Below are 19,247 nucleotides of genomic sequence, written 5' to 3'. Positions count from 1 at the left end.
GACTCTTAAGTCACTATCAGGCCACCCCATCAGTTGGAGCCCTAATCAGGCAGTCCTGAGATTCCCAAACAGACTTGATGGGTCTAGACCTCAAATAAATTCCTCTCTCCATTGTTACCAGTCATTTCTATCAGTAACAACACAATAAACCCCTTTGTGGGCCCTCATAGGACCTTTCCCTCAACTTGGATCAACAACAGAAGAGAATGGACATCCTTTGGAGGATGGACAACATACTCTATGCTACACCTGAGGAAGACGGGTCCTGATATTGGGGCAGCTTGGAATGTGCCTACTCATGACCACAGAAGGTGAGCTCAGATCTACAAGGAAGCAGAGGTCACATAGCCTCCTAAGCTGAATATGGGCCCCAGATCATATCAAATTGACTGGGTTTACAGTCAACAATATTTATACCACTTTCCCATATTAGGGAGCTACTCTCTTCCCTGATCCAGCTTTCTGGTCCTTTTCCCAGCCATGACATCATCTCCCCAGATAATAACAGATACACTTGCATATCAGATTTCAGGCTCAGGGGAAAAAAGAAAAAAAAAAACTAGTATAGCCACAGGCCCTTTGGAACATAACTAAAATATGCCTACTAGTTATCTACAAAATTAAGGATTTCCCCTGTCCCAACTCTTCATCTGCACTATTCCAGCCTTTAGGTCCATGATTGGTCAACAATTTGTTTGGCTTTGTATGTTAACTGTCTTTTCAACCACCAGGTTCCAGATGCTAGCATGATGCCAACCAGACTTCCCTGGACAGACAGCCCCATCAATGTGTCCCAAAGGTCAGCTTCCCCAGAACCTTTCCCCCCTGGGGAAAGAGAGAGACAGGCTGGGAGTATGAATCGACCTATCAATGCCCATGTTCAGCAGGGAAGCAATTACAGAAGCCAGACCTTCAACCTTCTGTATCCCACAATGACCTTGGGTCCATACTCCCAGAAGGTTAAAGAATAGGAAAGCTTTTAGAACAATGGCACTACAATACATTAAAACCATAATATCAATAAATGTCAATGGCTTAAACTCACCCATCAAAAGGCACAGGGTGGGGGGATGGATCAGAAAACATAACCCAACCATATGCTGCTTGCAAGAATCCCATCTGTCACAACAAGATAAACACAGACTTAAAGTGAAAGGATGGAAAACTATCATACAGGCTAACGGTCCACAAAAAAGGGCAGGAGCAGCCATTCTCATCTCAGACACGATAGATTTTAAATTAAATAAAGTAATAAAAGATAGGCAAGGACATTACATAATGGTTAGAGGATCAATCAGCCAAGAAGACTTAACACTTATTAACATCTATGCACCCAACGAGGGACCATCTAAATACATTAAGCATCTACTGAAAGAATTTCAAAAATACATCAATAGTGATAGAATAATAGTGGGAGACTTCAATACCCCACTCTCACACTTAGACAGATCAACAAAGCAGAGAACCAATAAAGATACAAGAGAATTGAATGAAGAGATTGACAGACTAGACCTCTTGGACATTTTCAGACTCCTCCACCCCAAAAAACTGGAATACACCTTCTTTTCAAATCCACATAACACATACTCAAGGATAGACCACATGTTAGGCCACAAAGACAGAATTAATAAATTCAAGAGCATTGAAATCATCCCAAGTATCTTCTCAGACCACAGTGGAGTAAAACTAACATTTAACAACAAACAGAAAATTATTAAAAGACATAGAATTTGGAAACTAAACAAAATGCTCCTTAAGAAGCACTGGGTCAGAGACTCACTCAAACAGGAAATTCAAATATTCCTGGAAACTAATGAAAATGAAGACACAACCTATCAAAATATTTGGGACACAGCTAAAGCAGTACTGAGAGGGAAACTTATAGCCATACAATCACATATTAAACACCAAGAAGAAGCCCAAATGAACGACCTTACTACACACCTCAAGGACTTAGAGGAAGAGGAACAAAGGAACCCTAAAGCAACCAAAAGGACAGAAATCACTAAAGTTAGAGCAGAAATAAACAACATCGAAAATAAAAGAACCATACAAAAGATCAATGAAGCCAAATGTTGGTTCTTTGAAAGATTAAACAAAATTGACAAACCCCTAGCCAGACTCACCAAACAAAAAAGAGAGAAGACTCAAATTAATAGAATTGTAAACGATGCAGGAGATATCACAACTGACACCACAGAAATCCAGAGAATCCTGCGAAACTTCTATAAAGAACAATATGCCATCAAGCTAGAGAATCTGGAAGAAATGGAACAATTCCTAGAAACCTATGCACTTCCAAAACTGAACCAAGAAGAACTACAAAATCTAAATGCACCAATCATAGACAAAGAAATTGAAACCGTTATTAAGAATCTCCCCAACAACAAAAGTCCTGGACCAGATGGCTTCACAAATGAATTCTACAAAACTTTCAGGAAACAGTTAATACCCATACTTCTTAAGCTATTCCATAAGATTGAAGAAACAGGAATACTCCCTTCCACCTTTTATGAAGCCAACATCACCCTGATACCAAAAGCTGATAGGGACAGAACAAAAAAGGAAAACTACAGACCAATATCTCTGATGAACATAGATGCCAAAATATTAAACAAGATCTTGGCCAACCGGATACAGCAACACATCAAAAAGATTGTTCATCATGACCAAGTGGGATTCATCCCAGGAATGCAAGGCTGGTTCAACATCCATAAGTCAATCAATGTCATTCACCACATCAATAAAAGCAAAGCCAAAAACCACATGATTATCTCAAGAGATGCATAGAAAGCCTTTGACAAAATACAACACCCATTCATGCTCAAAACTCTACAAAAAATGGGAATAGATGGGAAATTCCTCAAGATAGTGGAGTCTATATATTGCAAACCTACAGCCAACATCATACTCAATGGACAGAAGCTGAAAGCATTCCTCCTCAAATTGGGGACTAGACAGGGCTGTCCACTGTCACCGGTACTCTTCAACATAGTATTGGAAGTTCTTGCCATAGCAATCAGGCAAGAGAAAGAAATCAAAGGGGTACAGATTGGAAGGGAAGAAGTCAAGCTCTCACTATTTGCAGATGATATGATAGTATACATAGAAAGACCTAAAGAATCCAGTAGAAAATTACTGGAAGTTATTAGGCAATATAGCAAGGTATCAGGCTACAAAATCAATGTACAAAAATCAGTGGCATTTCTTTATGCAAACACTAAATCTGAAGAAGAAGGCATCCAGAAATCACTCTCTTTTACTGTTTCAGCAAAATCAATAAAATACCTAGGAATAAAGTTGACCAAAGAAGTGAAAGACTTGTATACTGAAAACTATGAGTCGCTACTCAAGGAGATAGAAACTGATACCAAGAAAAGGAAAGATATCCCATGCTCATGGATTGGAAGAATAAATATCATCAAAATGAATATTCTCCCCAGAGCCATATACAAATGTAATGCAATACCCATCAAAGTTCCACCAAGCTTCTTTAAGAGAACAGAACAAACACTACAATCATTTATCTGGAACCTGAAAACACCTAGAATTGCCAAAAACATCTTGAGGAAAAGAAACAGAAATGGAGGCATCACACTCCCAGACCTTAAACTATATTATAAAACCATCATCATCAAAACAGCATGATACTGGAACAAAAATTGGCACACAGACCAGTGGAACAGAATTGAAAGCCCAGAAGTAGATCCCAACACCTATGGGCATCTAATCTTTGATAAGGGGCTCCAAAGGATTAAATGGAAAAAGGAGGCTCTCTTCAATAAATGGTGCTGGGAAAACTGGGTTGAAACATGCAGAAGAATGAAATTGAACCACTTTATCTCGCCAGAAACAAAAATCAACTCCAAATGGATCAAAGATCTAGATGTCAGACCAGAAACAATCAAATACTTAGAGGAAAACATTGGTAAAACACTTTCCCACATACACCTCAAGGACATCTTTGATGAATCAAACCCAATTGCAAGGAAGACTAAAGCAGAAACAAACCAATGGGACTACATCAAATTGAAAAGCTTCTGCACATCCAAAGAAACTATTAAACAAACAGAGAGACCCCTCACAGAATGGGAGAAGATCTTCACATGCCAGACATCAGACAAGAAACTAATCACCAAAATATATAAAGAGCTCAGCAAACTTAGCCGCAAAAAAGCAAATGACCCCATCCAAAAATGGGCAGAGGAAATGAACAAAACATTCACCACAGAGGAGATCCAAAAGGCTAACAAACATATGAAAGACTGCTCTAGGTCACTGATTGTCATAGAAATGCAAATTAAGACAACACTAAGATACCACCTCACTCCTGTAAGAATGGCATACATCAAAAAGGACAGCAGCAACAAATGCTGGAGAGGATGTGGGGACAGAGGAACCCTTTTACATTGCTGGTGGGAATGTAAATTGGTACAGCCTCTGTGGAGAGCAGTCTGGAAAACTCTCAGAAGGCTAGACATGGACCTTCCATATGACCCAGTAATTCCTCTCCTGGGGTTATACCCCAAGGACTCCATAACACCCAACCAAAAAGAGGTGTGTACTCCTATGTTCATAGCAGCACAATTCATAATAGCTAAAACCTGGAAGCAACCCAGGTGTCCAACAACAGATGAGTAGCTGAGAAAGCTGTGGTATATATACACAATGGAATACTATGCAGCTATCAAGAACAATGAACCCACCTTCTCTGACCCATCTTGAACAGAGCTAGAAGGAATTATGTTAAGTGAACTAAGTCAGAAAGATAAAGATGAGTATGGGATGATCCCACTCATCAACAGAAGCTGACTAAGGAGATCTGAAAGGGAAACTAAAAGCAGGACCTGATCAAATTGTAAGTAGGGCACCAAAGTAAAAACCCAGTGGTGAGGGGTAGACATGTAGCTTCCTGGGCCAGTGGGGGGTGGGAATGGGCGGGAGGGATGGGTCACAGTCCTTTGGTGGAGGGAATGGTGTTTATGTACACTCCTAGCAAAATGTAGACATATAAATCAGTAGTTAATTAATATGAGAGGGGGAAATCAATTGTATGTCTCAAAGTTTCTCAAAAGACAAACTGAATCTTTTTAATATATAGGCTGTGTATTTGATATGCGGACTCTCTCAAAAGCCTAGATCAAGTAGATTAGAAGCATCCAATAGCACAGCTATATACAAGATACTGGGTACTGTACAGCAAACCATAACAAAGGGACTTTTCAAAGTTAACCCAATTAACAAATAATGTGATAATATTAACTATCGATTGTCTTTTTGAACCCTAAGACAGCAGGAACCTCACATCTTCACTATAGAGCCCCTACTTCCCCCAGTCCTGGAACCCTTGGATAGGGCCCACTTTCCCGTATGCATCTCCCAATCCAAACCAAATAATATTGCATCCGCCGATCACAACCTAACCAAAGCAACGATTGCCACCTCAACATGCTTCACCTCAGACTGTATCCAGAGACTTCACGTGTGGAATGACAACCCTTCAGCTTCATTACTCAGGTGAGACCTTTCCTTTTATAGTACACTCTAATTTCATCTCAGGTAGTTCACTTTCTAACAAAGTCCCATAACCTAGATATATACCAGTTTCTGTGAGAGAGAGCTTATGTGCACACATATCCATAAACTACTGCAAAATATATACCTGAAAGCAGAAGTACACTAGAGTTTGCAGTGAGTACCTCCCTAACACTTCCTCTCCACTATTCCAAACTTGGGATCCATGATTGCTCAACAAATTGTTTGGCTTCATATGTTAACTCTCTTTTCAATCACCAGGTTCCAGATGCCACCAGGATGCTGGCTAGGCTTCCCTGGATTGAAGACCCCACCAATGTGTCCTGGAGCTCAGCTTCCCCAGAGACACAGCTTACTAGGGAAAGAGAGAGGCAGACTGGGGGTATGGACCGACCAGTCAACGCCCATGTTCAGCGGGAAAGCAATTACAGAAGCCAGACCTTCTACCTTCTGCAACCCTCAACGACCCTGGGTCCATGCTCCCAGAGGGCTAGAGAATGGGAAAGCTACCATGGGAGGGGGTGGGTTATGGGGATTGGGTGGTGGGAATTGTGTGGAGTTGTACCCCTCCTACCTTATGTTTTTGTTCACTAATCCTTTCTTAAATAAAAAATTTAAAAAAAAAAAAAGAATAGGAAAGCTATCAGGGGAGGGGATGAGATACAGATTTCTGGTTGTGGGAATTGTGTGGAGTTGTACCCCTTTATCCTATGGTTTAGTCAGTGTTTCCTTTTTATAAATAAAAAATTTAGGGAGTACGGCGGTAGCGCAGCGGGTTAAGCACAGGTGACACAAAGTTCAAGGACCAGTGTAAGGATTCCCGTTCTAGCCCCCGGATCCCCACCTGCAAGGGAGTCACTTCACAGGTGGTGAAGCAGGTCTGCAGATGTCTCTAGGTCTCTCTTCCCCTCTATCTCCCCCTTCTCTCTCAAATTCTGTCTCTATCCAATAACAAATAAAAAATAAAACAAAATAAACATTTTAAAAAATAAATAAATAAAATAAAAAATTTTAAAAAAATTAACCTCATCAATCCCCATGGGTGCCTGACATGGGCCACAAGCTCCTGAAAAAAAAAAAAAAAAAAAACTTGTCTCTTTGCACCAAAGTTTGCCTCTTGAATTAGTTGGCTAATCAAACAGGGACCACCAAGCCTTGGCAATTAGTAGTAGAATTTACTTCTTCTTTTTTCTCTTTGTTTTAATTTTTTAAATATTTTTGTTTATTCATTATTGTATAGAAGGAAATTAAGAAGGGAAAGAGAGAGAGGGAGACCTGCAGCCCTGCTACACCACTCATGAAAATTTCTCCCTGCGGGTGGGAACTGGGGGGCTCGAACCCAGGTTCTTGTGCATTGTAATGTGTGCCTTTAACCAGGTGTGCCACCAGCTGCCCCCCCCCTTTATTTTTTCACTGGGCCCCTAGGTATGAACTTGGTTCTTCTTCTAGCGTTTGAACTTGGTGAGTTGGGACAAATCATTAAGCCTCACACTCCATGTTTCTTCACCTGTGAGATGAGAATGGAACTTTCTCCCTGGTGGGGTTATGAAAATGTGAATGTCCAACTCTGCACCCAGTAGGTACTGCTTCTATGGCTATTGAATGAGTCAGTAAATGCATAGCCCTGTGCTCAAGGCAGCCTATCTCCCTACTGAGTGGCCCTGGACCTCCTGAAGTATTGCCCCTCAGCTCTCACAGCCCCACGGCCTCTGGAAGCAGCAGTGTCATCCAGAGGCTGAGTGTGAGTCTCTGGATACACACAGCCTGTTTCTGCAGGTGGAGGCTTCCGTTGGCTTCACCAGACTCTGCCCTAGATAGAATGTGTGCAGTCAGACCCCACAAGGGCCCAAAAAATGGGGCAGGAGGAAGAGGGTGTTCTGGAAACAGAATGTGAGTTAAAGAGAAGAAAAGTTGAATAGGCTGACAATCAAGGTGGGAAAGTTCCTTATTAATAATTCTCTGATTCCTAGCCACACTGCTTATTTTTTTAAGGTTTTTATTTATAAAATGGGAACACTGACAAGATCATAGGATAAGAGGGGTACAATTCCACAAAATTCCCATGACCAGAAATCTGTATCCCATCCCGTCCCTTGATAGTTTTCCTATTCTTTTTATTTTATATTATTTTTATTTATTTATTTCCTTTTGTTGACCTTATTGTTTTATTGTTGTAGTTATTCTTGTTGTTGTCATTGTTGGATAGGACAGAGAGAAATGGAGAGAGGAGGGGAAGACAGTGGAGGAGAGAAAGGTAGACACCTGCAGACCTGCTTCACTGCTTGTGAAGGGACTCTCCTGCAGGTGGGGAGCCAGGGGCTTGAACCGGGATCCTTACACCGGTCCCTGTGCTTTGCACCACATGTACTTAACCCACTGCACTACCACCCGACTCCCTAGTTTTCCTATTCTTTAACCCTGTGGGAGCATGGACCCAGGGTCATTATGGAGTGCAGAAGGTGGATGGTCTGGCTTCTGTGATTGCTTCCCCACTGAACATGGGTGTTTGCAGGTGGATCCGTCGCCCAGCCTGTCTCTCTCTTTCCCTAATGGGGCAGGGATCTGGAGAGGTGGGGCTCCAGGACACATGGTGGGGTCATCTTCCCTGGGAAATCTGTTTGGAATCATGGTAACATCTGGAATCTTATGGCTGAAAAAAAGGTAAGATAGAAAGCAGAGTAAATTATTGACTAATCATGAACCTAAAGGCTGGAATATTGCAGATGAAGATTTGGGGGTCTCCGTTTTTAAAAAAAAAAAAAACTAGTAGGTCTATTTTAGGTATATTCCAAGAGGCCCATGACCCAGCTAGTTTTTGCCTGCTCCTGACATCTAATATGCAGGTTACCTAAGCTATTGTCTGAGGGGGACAATGTCATAGTTGGCAAAAGGACCAGAAAGCTGGATCAGGCCAGAGAGTAGCTCCCAAATATGGGAAAAGTACATAAATATTGTTATCGATTTGACCTGGGGCCAATATTCAGCATAGGGACCTGTGTAATCTCTGCATCCCTGTAGGTCTGTGCTCATATTCTGTGATCACAGCTATGAACATTCCAGGCTGCGCCAATTTCAGGACCCATCTTCCCCAGGTGATAGGCAGAGTATGCTATCCAACCTCCCTTCGGAGAATGGAATATTCCCTACCATTGTTGATTCACATTAAGGGCCAGGTCTTATAGGGGCCCACAAAGGGGTTCACTATTGTTGGGACTATGTGTAAGCCTGATAGAGCTTAGAGAGAACCACCCCCATCCTTGGATGGAGGTCTGAGAAGATAACCTCTTAGTAAGTCTCTCTCAACCGAGGTGAGCAAAAGGGGGGAAACTCAGACTTAGTTCTTTCCTTCTTGACTCTCAGGCCCACAGAAACCCCAATACTTCCCTCCATTAACTGCAGGCCACATGGCCGCAGATTCACTTATTCAAAGTCACCTTCTGATCACAGAAGAACACACCTTATCACACACTTCATTATACACCTCAGAACCCAGACAAGAGAAATTCCAAACTACATGGCTTTTTGATATCCATCTTCTCTCTGTCTCACCCTTCTGGTTTAACCCCTATGCTTCTCTCAAATACATTTGGATAATTAAGTTGCTTGCGTCATGGAGAATAACTGTCTTGTATCTCATCAATTCCTGTCATACCAGCCCCCTACCATAGGGGCAAGCAGACCTTTAAGAAACCTGTAATTTCTGACATATTTCAATAATAATTCCCTTTGTTTGGTTTTCTATTTAACTCATGTTCACCTTGCTAATAAACGAGTTCTGAGCACGCTGAAGAGCTCCCTGGTGTCTTTTACTTCGTGTCACCCCTGTCATGAGCGAGAAAGAACCGGTCTGTTACCTTTCCCCTGGAAATCACCCCGCCAGAGACCCAACACACTGTGTTGTTCCTGATGGAGATTACCAATGACAGTGGTGAGAGGGATCTGTTAGAGGTCTAAACCTATCATGTCTGTGGGAGAATCCCAGGACTCCCTGACTAGGGCCTCAAGTGATGGGGACACACTGCTTATTAAATGGCTTCTGGGCCCCACACCTCAGCCACTGCTACAGGGGTCCTGCCAGGATCCTGCTGGCAGGTGGATGCGAATTCTGAGGTTCTCTCCTTTGATCCCAGCACCGTGCTTCAGCGGAAAGTTGAGGATGGACCCATCCAGGTCCCCACCATAATGAGGAATCAAGCCTCCACTTGCCCACCCCCCGTAGGCATGCTTGACCTCAGCCCACAGGGAGTGAAGCACCTCCCAACCTTGGGCTTGGTGCTGAGAAATAATACAGTAAGTTGTAATCAGAAAATGTTACTGAAGGCTGCAGGAACCTGACAGCTCACAAAGACTTGCTCATAGCCATCCAACTTGCCCCCTGCAAATGGGGCTGCCCTGACAGCTCTGTTCCATAGGTCACTGAGGGCTTCAGGGACCTGGTGTCCTCCACTTATGCACAGGGAGAGGGAGAGCCCTGCTGCAGAGTGTCAGGGCTGCAAGGTTTCCCACATAGCCCAGGAACTTGCCTCATCATATGAGTTGAGGGCAGAAATGACAGGAAGTGCCTGGTGGAAGGCAGACACTACTGCACCATGCCAGAGCACTCACAGATGTGCCTGGAGGAAGGAAATGCCTGCAAAGGAAATGGGGGCGGTGACAGGTGTAGGCATAGCTTAGAAAGGAGGTAAAGGTGGGGCTGGGTGTTATAAGCTACATCTGTGGGCGTAGCTGGTAAGCTTGTTAGTAAGGGTCTCAAGATCTCTCTCCCCACCACCACCTCTCTCCCTCTCCCTCTCTCTTTTGCCTCCAGGGTTATCTCTGAGACTTGGTGCCTGCACTACAAATCTACTGCTCCTAACAGCCTGGTGGCCTTTTTTTTCTCCATTTTATTGAATACGACAGAGAGAAATTGAGGAAGGGGAGATAGAGAGGAAGAGAGACAGAGAGACACCTGCATACCTGGATTCATAGTGTAGACACCAAGCTCCAACAATAGCCCTGGAGGCAATAAATAAATAAATAAGCCTCCCACCAGAACAACACTACTGAAATCTACATGTCACTCCCCAAGACCTATGTGTCTTACACATGATGTAGGTGCTGCCTTTGAGCCGAAACCACAGTAATAAAACTAAAGCCCAGACATGTTGAGTGACTCACAGCTACCATGTAGCAAAGCTGAGACTTGAATCCAAGTGGACTGGCTGAGAGTCTCCTCTCAACTGTAGGCCATGCCTCTCTAGTACTCCACGGTGGCAGACAGCTGGCTGCCTTCAGGTATGGCAAGGCCCATGGGAGATGGAGAAGAGATGGAGGGTCCTGCGATACCTCAAGCTTCCCATCAAGGGCCATGACTCTGCTGGAATCCATGACCTCAGCCTTGTGTCCTCCCTCATGGTGAAAGACCTCAGAGTTCCCTGGGCTGTGTAAGGTGCTTATAAGCTGGAATCTTGAATCTCAAAGCTCTTGCCAGCAGGGCCAAAAGGTGGGCACTTGCTTTGCTATGGATAAGACCTAGGTTCAAAAACAGTATCCCTACCCCCCTGAACTGGAGGCAGCTTCTATGCTGTAGTCTCTCTCTCTCTCTCTCCCTTCCTCCTTCCCTCCCTTCCTCCCTTTCCACTCCTCTCTCTTTCTCTCTTTTTCCCTCTCCCTCTCCTTCTCCCTCCCTCTCTCTCCCTCTCCTTCTCCCTCCCCTCTCTCCGTCTCCCTCCCTCTCCCTCAAGTCTCTCAGTCTCTCATTCTCTCCCTCTATCTCATCCTTTCTCTCTCTCTCTCTCTCAAAAGGTCAACCCAGAGAATTAAAGCCTCAGCAACAGTAGCAATAACAGAAAATCATTGTCAGCAGCCCTGGACTTTTATTCCCCTTTGACCCCTTGTTAGCTGCATCATGGAGCAACTTTCCTGGACTGAACACCGCAGTGTGTGCTGGTAGCTCAGGTCCATGCATGTGCTCTCACTTGTATCTTCAGGGCAACCTGATGACTCAGCCTCATTCTCCAGTTCACAGGAGAGGCCCCAGAATTAACAATGAAAAGCCTGAGCTCACACATCCTGGCAGCAGCAACAGCAGCTAGGATTAGAAAGGAGGTCAGCAGGACTCCAAAGCATGCACCTTTTGGGCTCATCAAAGCTGTATTGTGTTGGTATGCTTCTAGTTCTGCTTCTGGGATCCCTTCTGTTACATTGCTTGAAGTTGTGGTCTATTTACATGATCATTCTGTTACATTGGTTTGGTCTCACTCCCCCTGCCTCTGGGAGATTTGGGGTTAGTCCTTGCTAGTTCTGCACTTCTTCCTTCTCCCCACCCCCTATCCTACATACTTCCTTGGTTCCGGACACTGCAGGGAGGAGAGAGATGGAAGAGATAATTGTGTTGTGATTAGGTTGTTGGACTGCTTGCCCGCTCGTGAATAAAGATTAAACTGCGTTCTCAGCTCAGCCATGAGTTTCTGGTCGTCTATGTCTCCCGTCTGTGAAGCCAGCCCGGCAAAAACAATAGTATTGCCAAGTGCTACTCAGCTTGATTCATTTTGCTCAGCAACTTCAGCCTCCTAGGATATTCTCTCATTCTTACCCCACTTGGCTCTGCCACTGTCCCTGGGTTACTTGTTTGGTCTGGTGCACAGTTTGGTCAAGAGAAATGCAGTGAAAATCAGTAGCAGTCTCCTTTCATCTGTCATTTTAGAAACACTAAAATAGACCAAGAGGGAGGCAAGCTAACCACTCTAATTTCCATTCTACAGCTGAAGACACTAAAGCATGGCAACTGATTCTGTTGGTCAATATGCCCTGTGACCTATGAAACAGATGCCAATAACAAGAGTGGCAGCAGTAATAGCACCAGCTTGAACTATGGAAACAACGTTGAATAACTAGCACTACTTGAAGCACACCGTGTGTTAGCTATCTCATGAAATGTTCCCAGCAGCTCTTTTTTTTTTCAAGAGAGTAAAAGTATTAATTCAATATGTAGTTTTATTGATTTAATAATGATCAATAAGCCCATAAGATAGAAGTCACAATTCCACATTGTTCCCACCACCAGAGTTCCATGTCCCACCCCCTCCATTGGAAGCTTCCCTATGATTTATCCCTCTGGGAGTATGGACCAAAGATCTTTATGGGGTGCAGAAGGTGGGAGTGCTGGATTCTGTAATTGCTTCACTACTGGGCATTGGTGTTTGCAGGTGGATCCCTACCCCCAGCATATTTCTATCTTTCCCTAGTGGAGCAGGGCTCTGGGGAGGGGAGGTTCCAGGACACATTGGTGAGATCATCTGCACAGGGAAGTCAGGTTGTCATCATGGTAGTGCCTGCAACTAGGTGGCTGAAAAAACATTAGGCTATACAGCAGAACTAATTGTTTAATAATCAGGAATATAAAGGTAAGACTATAATAGATGAAATTCGGGGTCTCCATTCTGGAAAAAGCTAGTAGTTCTATTATAGGTATATTCCAAGGGGCCCATGATTTTACTAGTTTTTGCCTGAGCCTCATAAATAACATGCAGGTGGGCTAAAGGTATTGTCTGGAAAGGTGGTGTCAGAGTAGGGGATAGGATGAGAAAGCTGTATCAAGGCAGAGAATATGGAGAAAGTATACAAATATTGTTAAATATTAACCCCATTGATTTAATTTGAGGCCCATATTCAGCACAGAAGCCTGTGTAACCTCTGTATCCCTGTAGGTCTGGTCTGGCATTCTGTAGTCACAGCTAGGAACATTCTACACTGCACTAATTTCAGGACCAATCTTCCTCAAGTGGTAGAGTATGTTGTCCAACTTCCCTTCAGAGAATGGAACATTCTCTACCAGTGTTGGCCCACAATGGGATCCACTATTTGTTCCTGATGGAGATAACAAGTGACAGTGGAGAGAGGGATCTGCTAGAGGTTTAGGCCCATCATGTCTGTATGGGAATCCCAGAACTTCTTGACTAGGGCCCTGGATGATGGGGTGGCCTGATAGTGACCAAGAGAGTTATTAAAGTATGCTGGTCCTGTGCCTTTATCCAGCTTTTATAGCCCTTACTTTGTTTGACAAGGTTAGCCTTGGAGTGATTGAGGGAAGTGAAATAAGAATTAGGTGAGGAGCCCAGCAGCTCTTTAAGGCAGCACTTACTACTACCCTCAACTTAAAGATAACATCACACAGAGGTTAGGACTCCAGCCAGACTCTCCTTTGGCCTAGTGTCCAATTCAGCTATTATTTTCCTCCTCTTTGTGTTCATTTATCCCACATTTCCTGAAGAGTCTACTGGGTATAGTAGTCACAAAACACAGCTCAGTCATGGGAACAGAGTAGTTAACAAAACAAGAACTATTTCCCAAAGCTGTGTAGGGTGTCATGAAATATTTACAATCCTGAGATTCAGGGTGTAGCATAGCGGGTTAAGTGCACATGGTACAAAGCACAAGGACCTAACAATGACATCATCAACAACAACAATAACTACAATAATAAAAAAAATAAGGGCAACAAAAGGGAAAATAAATATTTTTTAAAACTTTAAAAAAATTTTACAATCCCTAAAATCCTGGTAGTTCTCAAGCCAGGATCTAGTCCTGGACTGGACAAGAATCTCGAGTTCACTGTCACTTAAATTTTTCTTCTTTTTCATTAGTGACTTAATAATGATTTACAATGTTGTAAGGAATATAATTGTAATAGTGGTACAATTCCACACAGTTCCCACCACCGGAGTTCCATGTTTCATCCCCTCCATTGGAAGCTTCCCTATTCTTTGTCCCTCTGGGCATATGAACCAGAATTCTTTTTGGAATGCAGAAGGTGGAAGGTCTGGCTTCTGTAATTATTTATCTGCTGAACATGGGCATTGAGGTGGATCCCTACCCCCAGCCTGTTTCTATCTTCCCCTAGTGGGGACAGGGCTCTGGGGAGGTGAGGTTCCAGGACACTGGTAAGGTTGTCTGCCCAGGGAAGTCAAATTGGGGTCATGGTAGCATATGCAACATGGTAGCTAGGCTGCAGTGCTTCTTCAGATGTCTCAGTTGTAGTTGGTGAGGTTTGTTAAGATCAATAGTTGTGGGAGTTGGGCAGTAGTGCAGCAGATTAAGCACAGGTGGCGCAAACCCAAGGACCAGTGGAAGGATCCCTCCAGCTCCCCACCTGCAAAGGAGTTGCTTCACAGGCGGTGAAGCAGGTCTGCAGGTGTCTATCTTTCTCCCCCTCTGTCTTCCCCTCCTCTCTCCACTTCTCTCTGTCCTATCCAATAACAAAGACAATAATAGTAACTACAACAACAAAAAGAAACAACATGGGCAACAAAAGGGAATAAATAAATAAATTTTTTTTTAAAAAAGATCAATAGCTGTAGCTTTCTTTTATTTGTTGTTTTCAGGGAGAGTTCTTAACTTGGGCCCCATGGCAAAGAAGTGGCTCACTTCATTCCTGTCCCACATCTTGGAATCTGAGTCTATGCCCAAAATTTGGCGTCATGCGAAGATAATAGCAGTTTTGAAACCAAAGACCCAACACTGGCCGCCAGCTATAGACCAATTTCTCTCCTCTCCATGTGTTACAAACTCCTTGAGAGGCTGCTTCTGTCACATATTTCTCATCTTACAGAGAAATTTCTATCACCCGCCCAATCTGGTTTCCGCCCAGGAAGATCTACCTGCGAACAAGCCCTGGCCTTCTCAACTTACATTGAAAATGGATTCCAGAAGAATTTAAAGACGGGTGCTGTCTTTGTTGATCTCACAGCAGCCTATGACACGGTCTGGCACCGTGGTCTCCTAGTCAAGATCTCAAGATGCCTGCCTCCATGGGTGGCCAACACTATATCGTTTCTTCTCCAAAACAGAAGATTCCGGGTGCATCTGGGTGACAAGTCCAGCAGATGGAGACTTGTCTCAAGTGGCCTCTCCCAGGGCTCTGTTCTGGCTCCTACGCTATTTAATATTTACATGAATGACCTCCCAGAAACTTCTTCAAGGAAGTTCATCTACGCCGATGACATCTGCTGTGCAACTCAGGCATCCAAGTTCGACATCCTTGAGGAAACACTCACGAAAGACATGTCTCTGATATCTGATTACTGTAAAAAAATGGCGACAAATCCCTAGCACTGCAAAAACGGTATCATCTGTTTTCCATCTACACCATGCCTCGGCCTCGCGTGAGCTTAATGTGCAGCTTGGCGATACCAGAATCCGGCATGAAGCCCAGCCAGTCTATCTTGGCATTACTCTCGATAGCACTCTGTCATTTCATGAACATCTCATAAAAACTGCAGCAAAGGTGGGCGCGAGGAATAACATCATTGCAAGACTGGCCAGCTCCTCATGGGGCGCAAGTGCCTCCACACTACGATCATCATCTCTGGCATTATGCTATTCCACTGCAGAATACTGTGCCCCAGTATGGTTCCGTAGCCCCCATGTCCACTTGGTCGATTCCGAATTATATTCCTCCATGAGGATAATTTCTGGAACCATCCGTTCCACCCCGGTTCCATGGCTGCCAGTTCTTAACAACATCGCCCCGCCAGATATTCGTTGGGATGCGGCATCATCTAAGTTCATTTCCCACGTCTTCGCTCGACCGGACCTGCCAATATACGCGGATATCTTCACCCACCCTGTCCAACGCTTGACGTCTCGTCACCCAATCTGGTCCCCTACGTCTACACTGAACTTCTCTGTTCCAGACTCTTGGAAACAGAGTTGGCAGTCAGCTGAGGTAAAGAACAAACACCTCATCACAGACCCCTGCAAGCGTCAACACGGCTTTGACCTAGCACGTTATGATTGGGCCCTCCTCAGTCGCTATCGAATAGGCTATGGCGGTGCGCCGCTATGTTCCATCGCTGGGGAGACAGAGACGACCCGAACTGCCCCTGTGGCTACAGAGAGACTATGACCCACATAGTCAACGACTGCCACCTCTCCAGATTCAAAGGAGGTCTCGAAACTTTACATCAGGCTCAACCTGACGCTGTTGACTGGCTACGGAAGAAGGGCAAATGCTAGAAGAAGAAGGGAGAGTCTGGACTCTCTGCCCTTACTCCATGGACTTACCTCATGCAAGTACTCACCTAACTTTTCCACTCTCCTTGGAGGATGAATTATTAAGCAAGTTACCATAAAAGATTTCTCAGCCTCATAGCATGTCTTTTTCTTATCTTTAATTATGTCTTTCTTCCTTTCTTTCTTTCTTCCTTTCTCTTTTTCTTCTTTTCAGATTTACAGTCATTCCAATCTGCCCCCAAACCTAGAGAAAATTGCTGCTCTAAATGAAAAAGAAGAGGACAGGACAAAGTAGGTGCAAAGTAGCTCATCAAATTTCAGGTTGGCATTTCAGCCTGCTCATTTACTTCTCTGGAAGTTGGGTGACAAGAACATAGATTCCCCTGGAAGTGTAGCACACTAAAGTCACTGTAAATAAGAGCCAGAAAAACTGCACTTTTATCTCTGCCATGATTTATGAGATTTCCCATTTTCTTCAGCTGACTGGATCCAAGACTCTGGACAGGGCCAGCCTCCAGAGAAAGGCTGTGTTCTGTATCATGAGTGCAGCTGCTGCTGGGCCATCCCAGGCCACACACAGACCTGGGGCAGGAGTGCATGGAGAATCTCTGTGTCGTAGGGAGAACTGGCAAAGAGCATCAGGTCAGCACAAGATTTGTCCTTGGGCAAGAAGGAGGGATAAAGGCCAGGAAGCTGCTCACCCAGGAAATTCACACTTTACATAGAGAACCAGGTTCAGGATTCTGGCCACCACCACATGGGCCTGTTCACACTGAGAAGCTTCATGGGCTATGGAGCAGTGCTGTGATGTCTCTCATTCTATCTCTGTCCCATGCCTTCTGTTGTAAAGAAAAAAATAAGGCAGAAATTGAAAGCAAGAACAGAAGGGAAAACCTTACGCAGAACTTGGACTGGAGTTGTTGTATTGCACCAAAGTAAAAGACTGGGGTGGGGGAGGTGGGAGGAGGCTCAGGTCCTGGAATATGATGGCAAAGAGGCATTGGTGGTATAGTGGTGAGCATAGCTGCCATCCATGATGGCAGAAGAGTGCTATGTTATGTGGAAAACTGAGAAAGGTTAAGCATGTACAAATTTGTATTTTACTGTTGACTATAAACCATTAATCCCCAATAAAGAAATTTAAAAAATAATAATAATGAACAGGAAAAAAAGTCCACAGAGGGTGGGAGCAGTGGGACCCCACAGGTGAGGGGCCTCTCCAGCATCTGAAGACTTTGCACGGGGACCTTCCAATATACCTAGATGGGGTCTTCACTCCTCTCTGCAAAGTGCCAAGATTCTGAGATGCCCTCAAGACTCGAATGCAAAGACCTTCCCACATGCAAGCAGCTAAGGAAGCCATGTTGGTGCCCCAGTGGGTGCTGGGATACAGGCTGGGACACTGAAAGCCGGCACAATGAGCTATCTTTTGTGGTGGGTCCATCAAGTAGAGCTGTGATTCTCTGGTATCTTCAGGTGAACAACTAAAGGCCTAGGATTTTGTCTTAACCATCTTGTTTTGTTCTGTTTTGCTTTGATCAAGCATACAGTAGTCGAGCATTTTGATGTGTCTTGAAATCCAACAGGTAATAAAATAATAACTAGAGGGAATGCATGGACTGCAGCAGAGACCAGAGATGAACTAGAGCAGGCACAAAGGAAACTAACCCTTGCAGACCCTTGGAGCCCCCCAGTAGCACATAAATGGGCCGAGGTGATTTCTATGCACTGGTTTGTTTCCAGTCAGCGTCTTCCCAGGAACCTGAGACCTCTTAGTTCAAAAGCCCACCAGAGGCCCCATAGTAGCACTCCTAGTAGAATGCACATGCTCCAATGTGCCAGGACCCAGGCTTAAGCTCCCTGTCTCCACCTGCAGGGGGAAGCTTCACAAGCAATGAAGCAGGGCTGCAGGCATCTCACCTTCTATCTCCCCCTTCTCTCTTCCTCTCTATCTGTCACTTGCGGTGGCAGGACACAGAAAAAGGAGATTTGGAGCAGAAAGGGAACTCAATCCTTTATTTGTGCTGGAACCTCAGAGTTGGGTGAGAGAACAGCAGTTTGGGCCACGTGGAGGTAGCAAAAATGGCCACCTTGCGCAGCAACCTTCCCTGCGTCTAATCACTGAAGTGAAAGGTGGGCAAGAGAGTGAGGTGTGGAAGAAGAAGGGCTTTTATGGGAATAGCTCTTGTGAGAATGAGAAGGGGGAGGAGTAACCAAAGCACTCCAGGGTAGGATAATAACTCTCCGGGGAATGGGAAGGGGGAGGAGCAACCAAAGCACTCCAGGGTAGGGTAACTCTCCCTGGAATGGGAAGAGAGAGGAGTAACCAAAGCACTCCAACTATCATGGGGAATTGACAATGCCCTGAGGGCACAACATGGCGGAACAGGCGCTCCGAGAATGTCCCAACTCTTGCAGTAACTAGCAGTAGCCTGAAGGGGCAACATGGCAGATGTGACTGCATCTGCACAATTTCCCAGAATCTATCTTTACACTAAATATACATAAATAGGTGGTTTAAAAGCCCAACACAGCCTAACTCAAAGTTCCATGCATCCAATTGCTACTTGTTGGAGAATGGGCACACTGTACCAGAAAGTCCAGGCCACTGTTTCCATGAGATCTGAGCGGGTTGACCCCAACTCTCCCTTCAGGTTGAGACAAGGGCTGGTTCGACCGGTCTCTGGAATTTGTGATGGCTGGACCCCTAGACATGGGCG

The 19,247-nt window shown here is 44.5% G+C and overlaps 1 long non-coding RNA gene across 1 annotated transcript; it reads left to right on the top strand.

The window, feature by feature from the left end:
• Positions 1-11,579: 11,579 nt before the first annotated feature.
• LOC132534320 (uncharacterized) lies at positions 11,580-17,105 on the top strand. The gene is made up of 3 exons (XR_009546043.1): positions 11,580-11,678; positions 16,540-16,587; positions 16,742-17,105. It is a non-coding gene; the product is annotated as an uncharacterized LOC132534320 (long non-coding RNA).
• Positions 17,106-19,247: the final 2,142 nt, after the last annotated feature.

This window comes from Erinaceus europaeus, chromosome 18, assembly GCF_950295315.1.
Source record: "Erinaceus europaeus chromosome 18, mEriEur2.1, whole genome shotgun sequence".
NCBI lineage: Eukaryota > Metazoa > Chordata > Mammalia > Eulipotyphla > Erinaceidae > Erinaceus > Erinaceus europaeus.
This window is presented reverse-complemented; position numbering and strand designations above follow the sequence as displayed.